Below are 13938 nucleotides of genomic sequence, written 5' to 3'. Positions count from 1 at the left end.
GGAGAGGGGGAGGGGAAGGGGAGAAGGAAAAGGAAGGGGGAAGGGAGGGGGGAGGGGAGGGATAGAGGGAGGGGGAGGGGAGGGGAGAGAGAGTTCTGAAAGCATTTTAGGTCTCTATGTCTTGGCCCTCTTTTCATCTCCTCATTGATTCCCCTAAGAATGGATGGCATGGTGCCCCCAGCCCATCCTAGTTCAGGAATGGCTTATGCAGCTGTAGCTGACCATTAGACTCACCTGGGAAGTGGTTAAAACACAGTAACGTCTCCACCACACTGCAGACCAATTGAACCTGCGTGTAGCTGAGCTCAGGCTAACTTTCATACTGGGGCACAAACTCCTCCACATCTCAGAGGCAGCAGACTTTTCAACAACATCGTTTGCTATTTACAGCTCTTGGAATCCACAGTAGACATACAAAGTCCTTGAGAGAGTAATAAAAAGCAGGAAGGGAGTGACCAAAAGATCTTTATGTCTTGGATAAGCCCTTGGTCTGCTGTTCTTGCTTGGGCAGCTGTCTTGGGAATATCTCCTAGAGAGTACCAAATGTACCTCTCTGCCTTGGGACTTTGGTCTTGTAATCAATGGTTGCCTAATCTTCCCTGAGCCTTTGGGTCACTATGTTCCAGCTTATGACCAGCGAGTTCACAGCAGCAGTCTACTGTGGACTTAGTATTCTAAGGGGTCCAGATTGGCCACCATCCTGGTCAAACTCAGGCGACCTCTGGTTTGTTGGCGTTGGTATCATCTCAGGAGGCCAAGCTAAGAATGTTAGCTGCTTGCCCCAAAGACCTGCACCCACTCACTTCAGAGGTCAGCTGGAAAATTGCATCATGACCATGGCAAGGCATGCCCTGGGGCTGGGCCTACTGCCTTCTGAGTACAGAGAAGAATTCAATTTTGACTTTTCCACTGCTGCTGTGGTTGTAAGAACGCAGCAATGATTTCTACTTGAAAATGCACTCATTAGCTCTGTCATCATGGGCTGTCTTTCTCCAACTACCTCTGGCAGGAGGCCAGAAACTTCATTAAAAACCCTTAACCTTACTGGAGGATTTTGGGCATTTTAACAGAACTGGTGGAAATGGGTTCTGTCAAAAGAAGGCAAACAATTTCTTGTTGTTCCTCAGCGTTATTGAGTGTGGAGGGACACAGACATCATGGGTCCTCATAGCCTAATCACCCAGCAGGACCACCTGCAGAGCTTTAGAGAGAACCAAGGACTAGGTGGACTCATTCAATCCCATGTCTAGAGGCAAGACTCGGGCAAACCATTCACTAGTTAAACTTTTTAAAAAAATTTTACTTAATAAAATTGGGACTAAGATGCTCCAGAGTAATTCTGAGCTCTTAGCTTTGCTTGGCTCTCCAGCGTGTCTGAGGAGCCATGACTGAAGCACAGCCAGACATGTTTAGCATTTTTCATTCTGGAAGAACTCTCTGGACTGCTTGCCTGTGGCCTTGCCCTCTTCTGATTGTCTTTTACATTCTGAAGGAAAAGCCCTCAGAGGGTCTAGATTCTTCTTTAACTCCCCCAAGTCTTACTTCACCCATTCACTATATGAGCTAGAACCAAGGAACCCCTGCTCTGAGTCATGTGCTCAGGGTTCTGTGTGCACCTCACCAGCAGCCAGCTCCACGAGGCCATGAGGACTGTCCGTATTCAACCCTGTTTTAGGTTAGAGGCTGGGATCCAGCACTGTAGCAAGTGTAACAGAGAGGAATAAGGTCTGAGTGTTTTCTTGGCTACTCCTCACTTTGTAGTGCCAGGTCATTGTGGTGATACGGGACGGGGTAGCGGATGAGGGAGAACATAAGGCCAGGATTAGAGAAAGCAAAGAGTGGGTACTCCTTACACGCTGTGTTCTGGTTTCTCACCTGCCTCCCTGGCTCTGAGGAACGAGAAGGAGAGCAGGTAGAGCTCTATCTCAGTTGAAGACCTAAATCTAGAATTGATACAAGTTAAATATAGGATAGAGTCACATGTGTATGTGTGTTCGTGTATATATCTGCAAGAATACTCACGAGTGCAGGTGTACATACATGTATGCCCACGTGTGTAGGAGCTGGAGGACACTGTCCACTCTCATACCCAGGAAGACTGGCCATCTCCTTTGAGACAATGCCTCTTAATGACTCGGATCTTCACTATTAGGCTTGAGTGACTAGTTAGTGAATCCCAGGGACCTGCTTGGCTCCTATCCCCCCCCCTCCCCCGCATTGAGCTGCTAAGTGTGAATCAAGTCTGGGCTACCACCACATGCCACACTTTTGTTTGATACTGAGATCAAACTCAGGCCATGGCTTAGAATCACCAGCCCCAGGAGCCATCTCTTCTGGATTGGGAGAGGTAATTATGCAGAAAGAGATGAGCTGAAGGGAGAAAGGAAAGAAGGTGACTTGGAGAAGGAACTTTGACAGCCCGCTCATGCTGTCACATGCTTGTAACCCAGCATTCAAGAGGCTGAGGCAGGAGAACCAGAGGTTTAAGATCGTCTTTGACACAAGTCAGTCCAACAGGCAGAGGCCAGCCTATGCTACTGAGACCTGTCTTAAAAAAAAAAAAAAAAAAAAGGAAAGCTTGCACCAAAGCCAGTTGAGAAACATGTGCTTCTCATTTTGAAACATTTTCAAAATATGGAAAAGGCCAGAGAACAATTTTTAAACTATGTGTATTGAGTTTTGAGATGAGGCAGATTATCAAATCTGGCATAGCTTACTCCATGCAAATGAGGCGAGGTGCGTATGACGCTGTGTCCAATGTCAGCACTTAGTACCAGGGAAGTCCTTTTTTGAGTGACCGTACAATGTTCTACCACTTGCTTATTTCATGCTTTATGTTGCTGTTTCTTTGTATCATATTTTTTCCCCCTTTGGAAACCTGTCTTTGACCAAATGCCTTTAAAATCTGCTTCCTGCAGACTGTGTGTGTTTTGCAGATAACTGAGGACTTTATTTCATGCAAAGCAGAATCCAACCTGTGTGCAGTGTTTGGGAAAGTCTCACTCGTTTCCTTAGAAAGATCTGGAGACTCAACAAATGCCTCCAGCTTCCTTCTATTCACTTCATGTGTTTGGGTCTAAAGAGTTCATAATTCCATCCCCACCCAGGCTATTCCCTTGGGCTAGAAGAAAAAAGGAAAATGCTTTTTTTTTTTTACAGGCCAGGAATTGTATGCATTTTTTTCCTGGCATGCTCCTGCCTCCCCACTGTGTGTACTTAAAGCTTTGCATAAATAAATATAAATATAGATGCTGTGGGGGAGGGCTCTTGCTCTACTGGGGCCCAGTAAGAGTTTTGCCTTGATGTTTAATGATTGAGACTGTTTGGGCTTTATAATAAATGAAATACACACATACATACACACATACACACATGCACACACACTCACACTCACACATACATACAATGTCATACATATACTTACACATACACACACTCACACACACACTCTCATAATACACTCACACAACACCCCCTGCATATACACATACTCACACATATACACACACATGCACACACTCACCCCCCCCACATATATATACACTCACCCACACATACATACACATACACTTACATATATACACATACATACACACATACACACACTCATACATGCACTCACACACATACACACATTCACGCATACACCCTCCTACACCAACCCCCCCCCACACACTTGAGTACTTATTTTCACACACATGGTAAACTTGACGGGGGAAAATGGTAAAGGTGAAAGAGGAGAGGAAAACAAGTGGAAGAAGTCATAAAGGATCCGAAATGCAGTCCCCGAGGGGGCTGGCTGAAATACAACACCCCTCGCAGCACTGCACAGCACCCATCTTCCCTTCCCCAAATGCTTCCAGCAGTTTCCACTTCCTTTTTACCATGATTGTTTTTTCTCTAAAATCCATTCTTCTTTAGGTTTATCACTTCATGTGCATAGTCTCTGAGCCCGCACGCTCACCATGTGGGTCTCACCATGTGGGTGCCTGATGCCCACGGAGGTCACACGATGGTATCAGATCTCTCAGAGTTACAGATGGTTGTGAACCAACATGTGGGTGCTAGGAGCCAAAGCTGGGTCCTCTCCAGGAGCAACAAGTGCTCTTAACTGCCAAGCCATCCATACAGCCCCGACTGTCTTGTTTCTTCCCCCCATTTCCAGCCTTTTCTTAGCATCCATGCTTATTCAAGCAGTTCTCACTTCCTTGCCCTGCCTAGATTTGCTGTGTTTCTTAAGAGACTACAGTGTAGCCTTTACAGGGCAACAGATTTTCAACTTTGCCTTCTGGTTCTATCAATAGACAAAACCACAATAGGACCACCCAAAGGTGGCTGCTTTTGGGTAAATATATTTCAAGTTTCCCACTTCTGCTCAGCATCCAGGCCACTCAGTGATGTGTTGCGTACCACAAGCAGTGCTCTCTGGCAGTCTGGAGGAGTCCCGCTGTTCTTCCTCCATGCGGTTCCCTGTGGTGCCTTGCTAAATGAGCATTTTCAGACCAGCCCTCAGCAAAAGCTTGTAAAGCTTCCTCTGGGTGACACTAATCCTCAAGGCTGCCCAGCCTCTTTGTAACTGAGGCTCTGACAAGATTTACATATACATCCAAATGTTTGTTTCTTTGGCCTAAAAACAGTGATTTGGGTGTGAATCATTGACCACATACGGGAATACTTAGCAAGATCCCTCCAAAACCACTGAGAAGTGTAAACAGTGATTAAGCCAAGGGAGTTTAAGTGAATGTTTCCAGCTCCCAGAGTTCACTTAATTCATGAGTGCTTAAAGGTGGTTGAAACAGATAGGATTGTCATTCCATTCAAAAAAATGATACCAGTAAGTAGAGTAGTACTAGCCTAACACGCGCGGGACCTGTGCTTGGTTCTCCAGCATGGAGGAGGGGGGCTGTAACACTATTAAAAAGCTAGTTCATGTCTCATTCTCTCAAATGAAGCTTTTAGTTAAGTCTTGTTTGCACAGATTTACAGTGCAGTGGTAAATGATGCTTGTCATGAAGAGCCTGTAGCCTTTGCTCAAATGCCTTTTGAATCATCAAAGAAACCCGTGAGTCTTGCTTTGTACTCTTTGGTGTTAAATATATTTCAAGTTGATTCTTGGGAGGTTGGTTTTCTGTGCATACTCACATTGCTAGATTTATCTACACTGTTAAATGAGAAAACTTTATAGTCCAGACTTGAAAGTCTCAATAAGGCTACTTGCTACTTGTGTTTCCTGGTGGTCTTAGGAGACCCCCGTGAAAGTAAAAAAAAAAGGGGGGGTAGGGGTAGGGGGGATAGAGGCATAGAGGTATACCCTAAGAGTCTGCATATCCCAAATCCATAACTGAGTGGCCCTTTAGTTTATCTGAGGGCAATAGTCATCTTTCAGTTTCCTTCCCACATCTTTTATGAGTCAGCCAAGAAATAGAAAATGGCTCGTAATATCTTCTTAGCCAGTCTTAATTCAATTTAATTCATCAGACGTTGAGTAGGTGCCTATTTATGTTTATGCATAGTTCTGGGCATTGGGAATAAAAGGGGCTGCTAGGACATGGGTGTCTCCATGCAGGGTAACTTAGAGTTGGTAAATGTGGCTGAGACTGTTGGAGTTACCAAGGAGGAAATTGTCAAATGGAAGGGGCAGCCTGGAGGAGAAGAAACAATTGGTTCTTCAGACTGAGAAAGTGACTCCCAGGCATAGGAAGAGGAGGGACCTTTTCAGAGCTAAGGATTCTGAAAAGCGGTCAAACAGGTTGATAATCCAGAGGCTGTGTGAAGGGACAGGATTGAACCAAGCCAATTTGTCATGACAATGAGCAGTGGTCACAGGTGCTAACTCATTAAGAAATGGAAGCCCAAGAAGGATTTTAAATAAGAGAGTAACTGTGAGCAAAGTATGTGGCCCACCCAGCATTTGGTTATCCTTGCTCTTTGATAAGAGATATTTTCTGTTTTTTAGGTTAATAATCAGCAAACTTCAGGAAATACCCCTAGAGTCATCCCAACCAGGGTCCTACCACACACATAGAATGATCTGAGATCTCAGATCATACCAGGTATTGGTGACTTGGTTTAACACAGAGATTCCTGACGCTACGACCGTTTAGTATATAGCTCCTTATGTTATGGGTTGTGACCTGCCATCATAAAATTATTTTTGTGGCTACTTTGTAACTGTATTTTTGCTATCATTATGAATTGTAATATAAACATTTGTGTTTCCTGATGGTCTTAGGAGACCCCCGTGAAAGGATCATTTGGCCTACAGATTGAGAACCTCTGTTTTCACAGTTCTGAGTTAAATAGTCAACCATATTATTTGATAGTTGTCTTAGTTCGGGGTTCAATTGCTGTGAAGAAACACCATGACCAAGGCAACTCTTATAAAGACAAACATTTAATTGGGGCTGGCTTATATAGTTTCGGCGATTTAGTCCAATATCGTCATGGCAGGAAGCGAGGCCACATCCAGGCAATGTGCTCTAGAAGGAGCTGAGTGTTCTACATTTTGAGCCAACTGCATCCAGAAGACTGGCATCCTCAAGCAGCCAATAGCAGGGTCTCAAAGCCCAGCCCCACACTGACATACTTCCTCCAACAAGGCTATACCTCCTAATGGTGCCACTCCTTGGGCCAAGCATATTCAAATCACCACAATAGTCAAGACAAAATAAGAGTAGGCCTTTCCCCCAATTAAAATAAGAGTAAATCTCTGCTCTAGATCGCTAGATATTCTATGTTTGGCCAGGGTTTCCTGGGGGTGCTCCAAGAATGGTGAAAATCTGAGGCCAGTAGATGGATGTGTGATTGACAGGGGAGGTCCTTAACTTGCTTTCTGACCAGGCAAATTTGCGTTAAAAACAGAAGTGTTCTCAGTGTCTTCTGCACCCAAGGTCTTGGTCCTCTTGTATGGGCTCTGGAGGAAGACATGCAGAATCATTTGATGTTTAAATGGCTCCCTTCTAGGCCACGCAAAGCCATAAGGAAAGCTGCACTCGAACAGCTTCCCATCTCTGTTTTTACTTCAGTCTTGCTTGGTTTCCTGCATGTCTAAACCCATGAAGCTGGTTCTCCCCATCTACTGGAGTTTACAGTAACCTGGTTTTCATGGACATCCTGGATGGAAGAGGGATCTGTGATTACCTTCTTCTGTTTTGGAATACAGACTTTTCAGGCTAAGGGATGACACTCCACTACCTCTCAGCCACTCATAGTCTTCTGCTTGATCATGAAGGGAAACAGGAGGTGTTTACTAGCAGTTAAATGAATAACAGAACAATTGTCTGGCTCAGTATCTGCTGTGTGCTTATTTGAGGATACATCAGTGGTGTTGTCAGGTGCGTCAGATGAACAGAGCTATCAGGTGGGGTGTGTATGTAAAGGAATCAGCTCACATGGTTCTAGAGGTGGATGAGTGCCAAGATCTGCAGGGTGTTTTCGCCAAACGGCAACCTCGGAGAGTTGAGGGTATAGTGTCAGTTTAAAGGTCCGAGAACTGGATCCGTTGATGGTGTAGTTCCAGCCTGAAGCTCTGTGGGCTTGAAAACCAACAACACCCCTTTAAATGTCTTCATTTAAAGGCCCTTGGATAGGAGGAATTCTCTCTTAAACTTCAGGAAGGGTTAACTTTCTCTTCAGTCTTTCATTTGTTTGGCTGGAACCCCAGATACGTTATGTAGGGGGTCTCTGCTTTCCTCTGCCCACCAATGAGATGTCAAACTTTTATAAAACACTCTCACAGTAGCAATTAAAATACTTTTTCATTGTTTTCTTGAAGACAGGGTTCCTCTGTAGGCAGATACATTCTCATCAGGAATACCTGGCTCTGGGCATGGAAGTCTTCAGTTACCTCTCAACTGTAGGAAAGGCTCCACTTACATTTCAAGCTTGGCCTTTTACTGCCTCAAGGACTGAGCAGAATAAGCCAGAGGGCTTGGCGATCATTTCCTCCTGTTCAGAAGGGCTTTCCTTGCCTTGCCACATCTCTACAAAAGTATAATTGTTGTACATTTACCACTGATGCTTTCTGATTGGCACAGAACACTTTCAGATGTGCAATTGCAAAGCTGATGGCAGCATAGACAAATGAGAAGAGGAGGAAGCTGGGCAGAGGCGCCACACGCCTTTAATCCCAGCATGGGAGGCAGAGTTCCAGGGGATCTCTGTGAGTTCAAGACCAGCCTGTTCTACAAAGAGAGTTCCAGGACAGCCAGGGCTGTTACACAGAGAGACTCTGTCTTGAAATAGCAAGCAAACAAACAACAAGAGCAGAGGGGGAAGAATCACAGAATGGAGGTCAAGTAACTCCACTTAGGGCACATGTGTCTCCCTCGCGCAAGCTCATGGCTTCCTACATTCATACCCAAGGACCCTACAGGAAATGCTAGAAATCAATAGTTCTGGGAATGGCGATACCCACAGCTCTGCTCAGATCCAAACTGGAGACTTATTTAGGTCACATCTTCAGGTTTCTGCCTCAGCTTTGTTATTGGAATTCCGCTGTGCCTGACCTGCTCTTTGCTTCCTTGGAGGGTATCGCAGGCTTGCATCTAGATCTTCACAGCTTCCAGGCAAAGCTTCTATTTGACTTTCTGGAGGGAGAAAGTATATTAATCTTCACCAGATCTGTCAGGGTGAGGTTCTCGGGGAGGAAGCACTTGCTTGGGAAACGACCATATCCCTTCTCTCCTGCTTTATGTTCCCCTTCAGGTGGAATTTCTTGAGGGTCCTGGTAAATGATTTGTGTCTCTTTCATGGAGGTGGTCACGCCCTTGTGATCCCTTCCTGAACGTCTTTGTTCTTTGGGAGATATGGAAGACTCCATGTCTTGGATGGGAGAACTAATCCCAGTACTTGGGAGGTAGAGGCAGGCGGATTTCTGAGTCAAAGGCCAGCCTGGTCTACAGAGTGAGTTCCAGGACAGCCAGGGCTATACAGAGAAACCCTGTCTTGAAAAACAAAAACAAACAAACAAACAAAAAGGCAAGGATTAACTTATTCAGAGTCACAAGCCTACTCAGAGGTGAGACAGCACAGGCTCTTAGTTTCTCTCCTTAGCTAAACTCTGTGTCTGTCTAAAATGAGATGGCATTAGATAGCTGGGGTTAATCTTCCGCACAACAACTAAGTGGCTATAAAGCTTCTGGAAATGGAGATGCCAAGAAAACGACCAATCAGACGCGGCACCGCAGGGCATTCTCTTCTCATCCCTTGACATCTTTCTTAAGTATAATCCAAAGCAAATGATTCTGAGGTCCACACTGCAGGGTTTTACAAAATAGCCCTCCCCAAGCCAAAGGTACTTATGACTCCTATTACATACACAACGGAGCACAGCACAACAGAACACAGAACAGCAAAGCATATGAACACACACACATGCACACATCTATTGAGGATGGAATCGTGTGTGTGTGTGTGTGTGTGTGTGTGTGTGTGTGTGTATGTGTGTATGAGTGTGGCAGTCCGAAGACAACCTTCAAGTGGTCTCTCTCTCTCTCTCTCTCTCAAATAAGGCTACTCACCAGCCTGGAACTAGCCAAATTGGTGGGCCAGTTAGCTCCAGAACCCTTCTAGTTCTGTCTGCCCATCACAGGATTACAAATGTGGATGCCTGTTTTTTTTTTTTTTTTTTTTTTTTTTTAAATGTATTCTGGGGATAAAACCAAAGTCCTCAAACACCTTGCTTGCTGAGCTACCGCCTAAGCTCCATAGCTTAGTGTGTACTCTACTACTGGGCCACCCGACCAGTCCCTACTTCTAACTCTTCATCTGAGACTGGACTCCAGCGTGATTCCCAGATGTAGCTGTTGGACCGAGATGTGAGCACACTTCTGTATTAACATTGGCCACAAGCAGTCTTGGAGGCTCATGGTATTTGACTCAAGCGTGGCCTAGGCAACCTTTGCCATAGAAAGTAACTGATTTCCTCTGATCACTTTCTGTCTGAGATTGGATTCTCCAAAAGCTCTGTCCCAGGCAACAACCCAGGCACATGTCTGAGTGGGACATGTGGGAAGAAAGTGAGGGGTGGGGGGAGGGAAGGGGAGAAGATTGGGTAGGGGGAGGAGCTGTGTATGGCTATGATCACACAGGGAGCCTAGCTTTGGTTTGAGTATCAATGTTTTATCTGGGGACTGTGTTGGTTCCTTCTGTGCCATTTTGTACAAGGGGCCACCCCCAACACCGGGTACTAGATAGCTGTCCTTAATGGGGGTTGTGGTGTAAACTTTAAGATAAGGGTCTACTAGGTAGCCATGATCAGTTATCTAGAGAAGGAACCAAGTGTGAGCCGTTTACCACTACCCAAGGGGAGCTGAGAGTGCTACTACTCTGAGAGAATAGGTATCCTGGCAGTCGAGAGCCAAGGACCACCACAAAGCCACACCAGGAGGGTGGCTGCCTCTGCTTCCCCAAGAAGGTAGGATTCATATTGGATTTCTTCAGGGGAAAAGCTTTCCAGGGTGGAGATGTCCAAAATGGGGATTGGTGGGTTTTCAAGTCTAGAGCCTGGGGTGAACCCAGGGATTGATGGGATTTCAAATCCTGAGTTTGGGTTTTTTACTCTGTAGGGCAGGGGCTTGGGCCAGCCATTAGGGCAGTTAGAGTATTCTGTGAGTAGAACCTGCCAGTTGGAAGCCCTGGGGTGGGGACTGGCCATTCATGTACTTCAAGGGGCTTACAGGGACACCAATAAGGTCCACCTACTATATGGGATCAACATGGGCTAGAGAGCAAAGTTGAAGCCATAGAGAGGCTGGCCCTATTGGCTTCCTAGAATGAAGTGGAATACGTGTTATTAGGAGACAGAATCATGTTTTCTGGGCCTCCAAGCTTCTGAAAATCGGGGACTTCTCCTTTAAGAAAAAAAGACATGAAATCTGAATTCAAAATTAGGTATGTGGTGGTGCACTGGTTAGGTCCTGAAGCTAAGGTTTGTTCGCTTCACCTGTCTCTCGGAGCTTAGCAACCTCATGCGGAAGAGAAAATTGTGTTCAGAGTTTAAGTGAAATTGCCCAAGGATATCAGTGAAGGAAGTGGCTAGAGCTAGCTACAGCAGATTGCTTCTGGCTCATAGTTCAATGCCTGCTCTTTGATAGTGCTAGACATACACAGTGGTGTTGTAGTAATGTGTGGAGAGGGTCAGTAGATGACAGAGCTGCACTGTAAACCAGTCCTGAAATAAATGCATTGATCTGCGAGGTGAAATGTCTGTTGCTAATTTGGTCAAAGGGAATATATATTTTGTTTTCCTCTTTTGAGTTGCTGTTGCTGTTGTTGTTTTTTTTTTTTTTTTTTTTTCTCATTTTCAAAGTTGGGACCTGTAATAAACTGATACAGGCTGGAGGCTATATGGTTGAGCATGAGAACAGAAAACAGAACGGGTGGTGGATATCACTGAAAAAACCGAGAGCCTGAGTTATCACGCTTCCTGAGTATATCCATGATGTTAGAGGAGCAGTAGTTCTTCAGAGGCAAGGCTGCAGGAGATAAGGGAAGGAAGGGGGTGTCTCCTAACTTTTTGGTGCGGAGCAATGACACAGTGGCTTTCTGGAACATCTCTGTTTAAGAATGGTTGCTAGCTGAGCCCGAAGCAATGACTGCTGCAGATGAAAGCACCGGACCGGTTTTCCTTATCAACATTGTCATCAGTCATGCGTTGGAGGCGTTCCTCGAACTGGCGCCCTTAGGTGGGATTTCGTTGACTTCTTTGCCTTTCTTGATGCTGACTACACAATGCTCTTGAGTTGTGGGATAATTGCCTCTGGAAAGGATGAACAGCTTTGTTGAAAAAAAATATTCTTAGGCAGGCAGGTGGTGGAGTAGTGGGCACATGCCTTTAATCACTCAGGAAGCAGAGGCAGAGGCAGAGGCAGAGGCAGAGGCAGAGGCAGAGGCAGAGGCAGAGGCAGAGGCAGAGGCAGAGGCAGAGGCAGAGGCAGAGNAGAGGCAGAGGCAGAGGCAGAGGCAGAGGCAGAGGCAGAGGCAGAGGCAGAGGCAGAGTTGGAGGTCAGCTTTGTCTACAGAGTGGGTTCCAGGACATCTGGGGCTACATACACACACACCAAACAACAACAACAACACCCAAACTCACCATCATCACCCACCACCACCACCACTAAACCAACCAACCAACCAACTAACCAATCAACCAACCAAAAAACAAAAAAACAACAAAAGCAAACAAACAAAAAAACCAAAATCAGTCTCTCAGAATGCTGTATTCACTTTGTTGAGGATGACGTCTAAAATTTCAGAACATCAGAATCTGGAACTAGCAGAGCATGCTCAAGCTGACCCTTTCCTCTCCATGGAGATCTTGTGTACAATGTTTCTGGCAGGTCACCAACAAGCCTCTGGTCAAACTTTAACAAGGACCTACTTTCCAACCCCTGCCCCACTGTCATGAGCAGCTCTTCCCTCTGCTCTGTAATCTGCCCCATCCCCGGTCATCCCTATCCGTGGATGATTTCTTCCTGATTCTCTTCTGTGCTGTGCAGAGCATTACACTTGCAATGATCTTTACTAGATCTTCCTCTCTTGCCACAGCGAACCAGCATACCTGACCTACTTCTCCAAATTATGTACATAATTTATGTGGGAGAAGTGTTTGTTGGATACATGAGTGAGTGAATGGATGAAATACCTTTTTTTTTCAGTCTACACTAAAGCTTTATAAATGTGAAAATATAATTACTGGGTTGGGCTGGCTTTCCTATGGACAGTCCCCCTCCCCCAACTGCCTCTTATATTTTAAGACTCACCTGGACTTGTCAAGGTCCCTTCCTGTTAAACAGTGGTCTTTACATATGTTTGAAACACTGCTGAAACACACCTCGCCGGCGTGGAATACAGGCAATCATCTTGTGGTCACAAGTCTTCTTTTCTGCAAGGAGGCTTCATGAGGTCTTCCTAGTATTCCCCCCCGCCCCCATGGAAAAAGTGAAGTACCAGGAGTTTTATAACCTTAACTGTTCCTCATGGGAAAAAGTAGTATTCCATCGCACTGGGCTGGAGTCACACATATCTGAATTTGTCCTGGGACTCCACTGCTTGCTGACGGAGCTCTTGGGGAAATTACTTTTCTGCATTTTAGATCCAGCATTTATTTCTTTGTATTGTTTTTTAATTATGTGTGTGTGTGTGTGTGTGTGTGTGTGTGTTTGCATGTGAGTGTGGGACTGTGGAGGATAGAGGTGTTGAGTCCCCTGGAGCTATACTTATCGACAGCTGTGAACCACCCGACATAGGTGCTGAGAACCGAACTCAGGTCCTCTGGGACATCAGCAAGTACTCTTAACTGCTGAGCCATCTCTTCGGCACCAGACTCAGTGCCTCTTAACTGGGTGTAATTACAAAAGTTGTTACGAAGATAAAATGAAATCATGTAGGTAACGTCCCTGACATGTTTCCTATCCACACATAGCAGATGACATATGACAACTGTGATTATTCTTCACGATAACTGATTGGAGTGATGTGGGAGTAATTTTAGATAGAGGCCAGCGTCACAGTTAGACAACATCATAAATATACTGAATATAGTGTCTCTCGGGGCTTTGGATTTAAAAAAAAAATCAAAATATAGTCTACATTCACAAAGCAATGTTTAAGGTACCGGAGAGATGGTTCAGTGATTACAACTACTGGCATTCTTCCTGAGGACGAGGGTTTGGTTCCCAGTACCTCCATGGTAACTCACAACTGTCTGTTACTCCATTCCCAGGAGATCCTATGCCTCTTCTGGCTTCTGTAGGCATCAGGCACAGATGTGGTACACAGACTTATATGAAAACAAAACACTCATATACGAACAAAACAAAACAAAAAAATAAAACCCAACAAAACACAAAATCAATGAATAGAAATTAAAAAATATATAAGCAATTATAGGATCACTTAAGGCAATGTGATAATATTCTTCTTTTTTTTTTTTTTTTT

The 13938-nt window shown here is 45.1% G+C and overlaps 1 long non-coding RNA gene across 1 annotated transcript in view; it reads left to right on the top strand.

Annotated features, from left to right (window-relative positions):
* The window catches only part of LOC110335420, a 20448-nt gene extending 15230 nt beyond the window's left edge, over positions 1–5218 (top strand). The window contains exon 3 of the long non-coding RNA XR_002381171.1: positions 4241–5218. This is a non-coding gene — a long non-coding RNA (uncharacterized LOC110335420). The remainder of the gene's footprint in view (positions 1–4240) is intronic.
* The last annotated feature ends 8720 nt before the right edge of the window (positions 5219–13938 follow it).

The sequence above is a fragment of the Mus pahari genome, chromosome 18 (genome assembly GCF_900095145.1).
Source record: "Mus pahari chromosome 18, PAHARI_EIJ_v1.1, whole genome shotgun sequence".
NCBI classification, from domain to species: Eukaryota; Metazoa; Chordata; class Mammalia; order Rodentia; family Muridae; genus Mus; species Mus pahari.
This window is presented reverse-complemented; position numbering and strand designations above follow the sequence as displayed.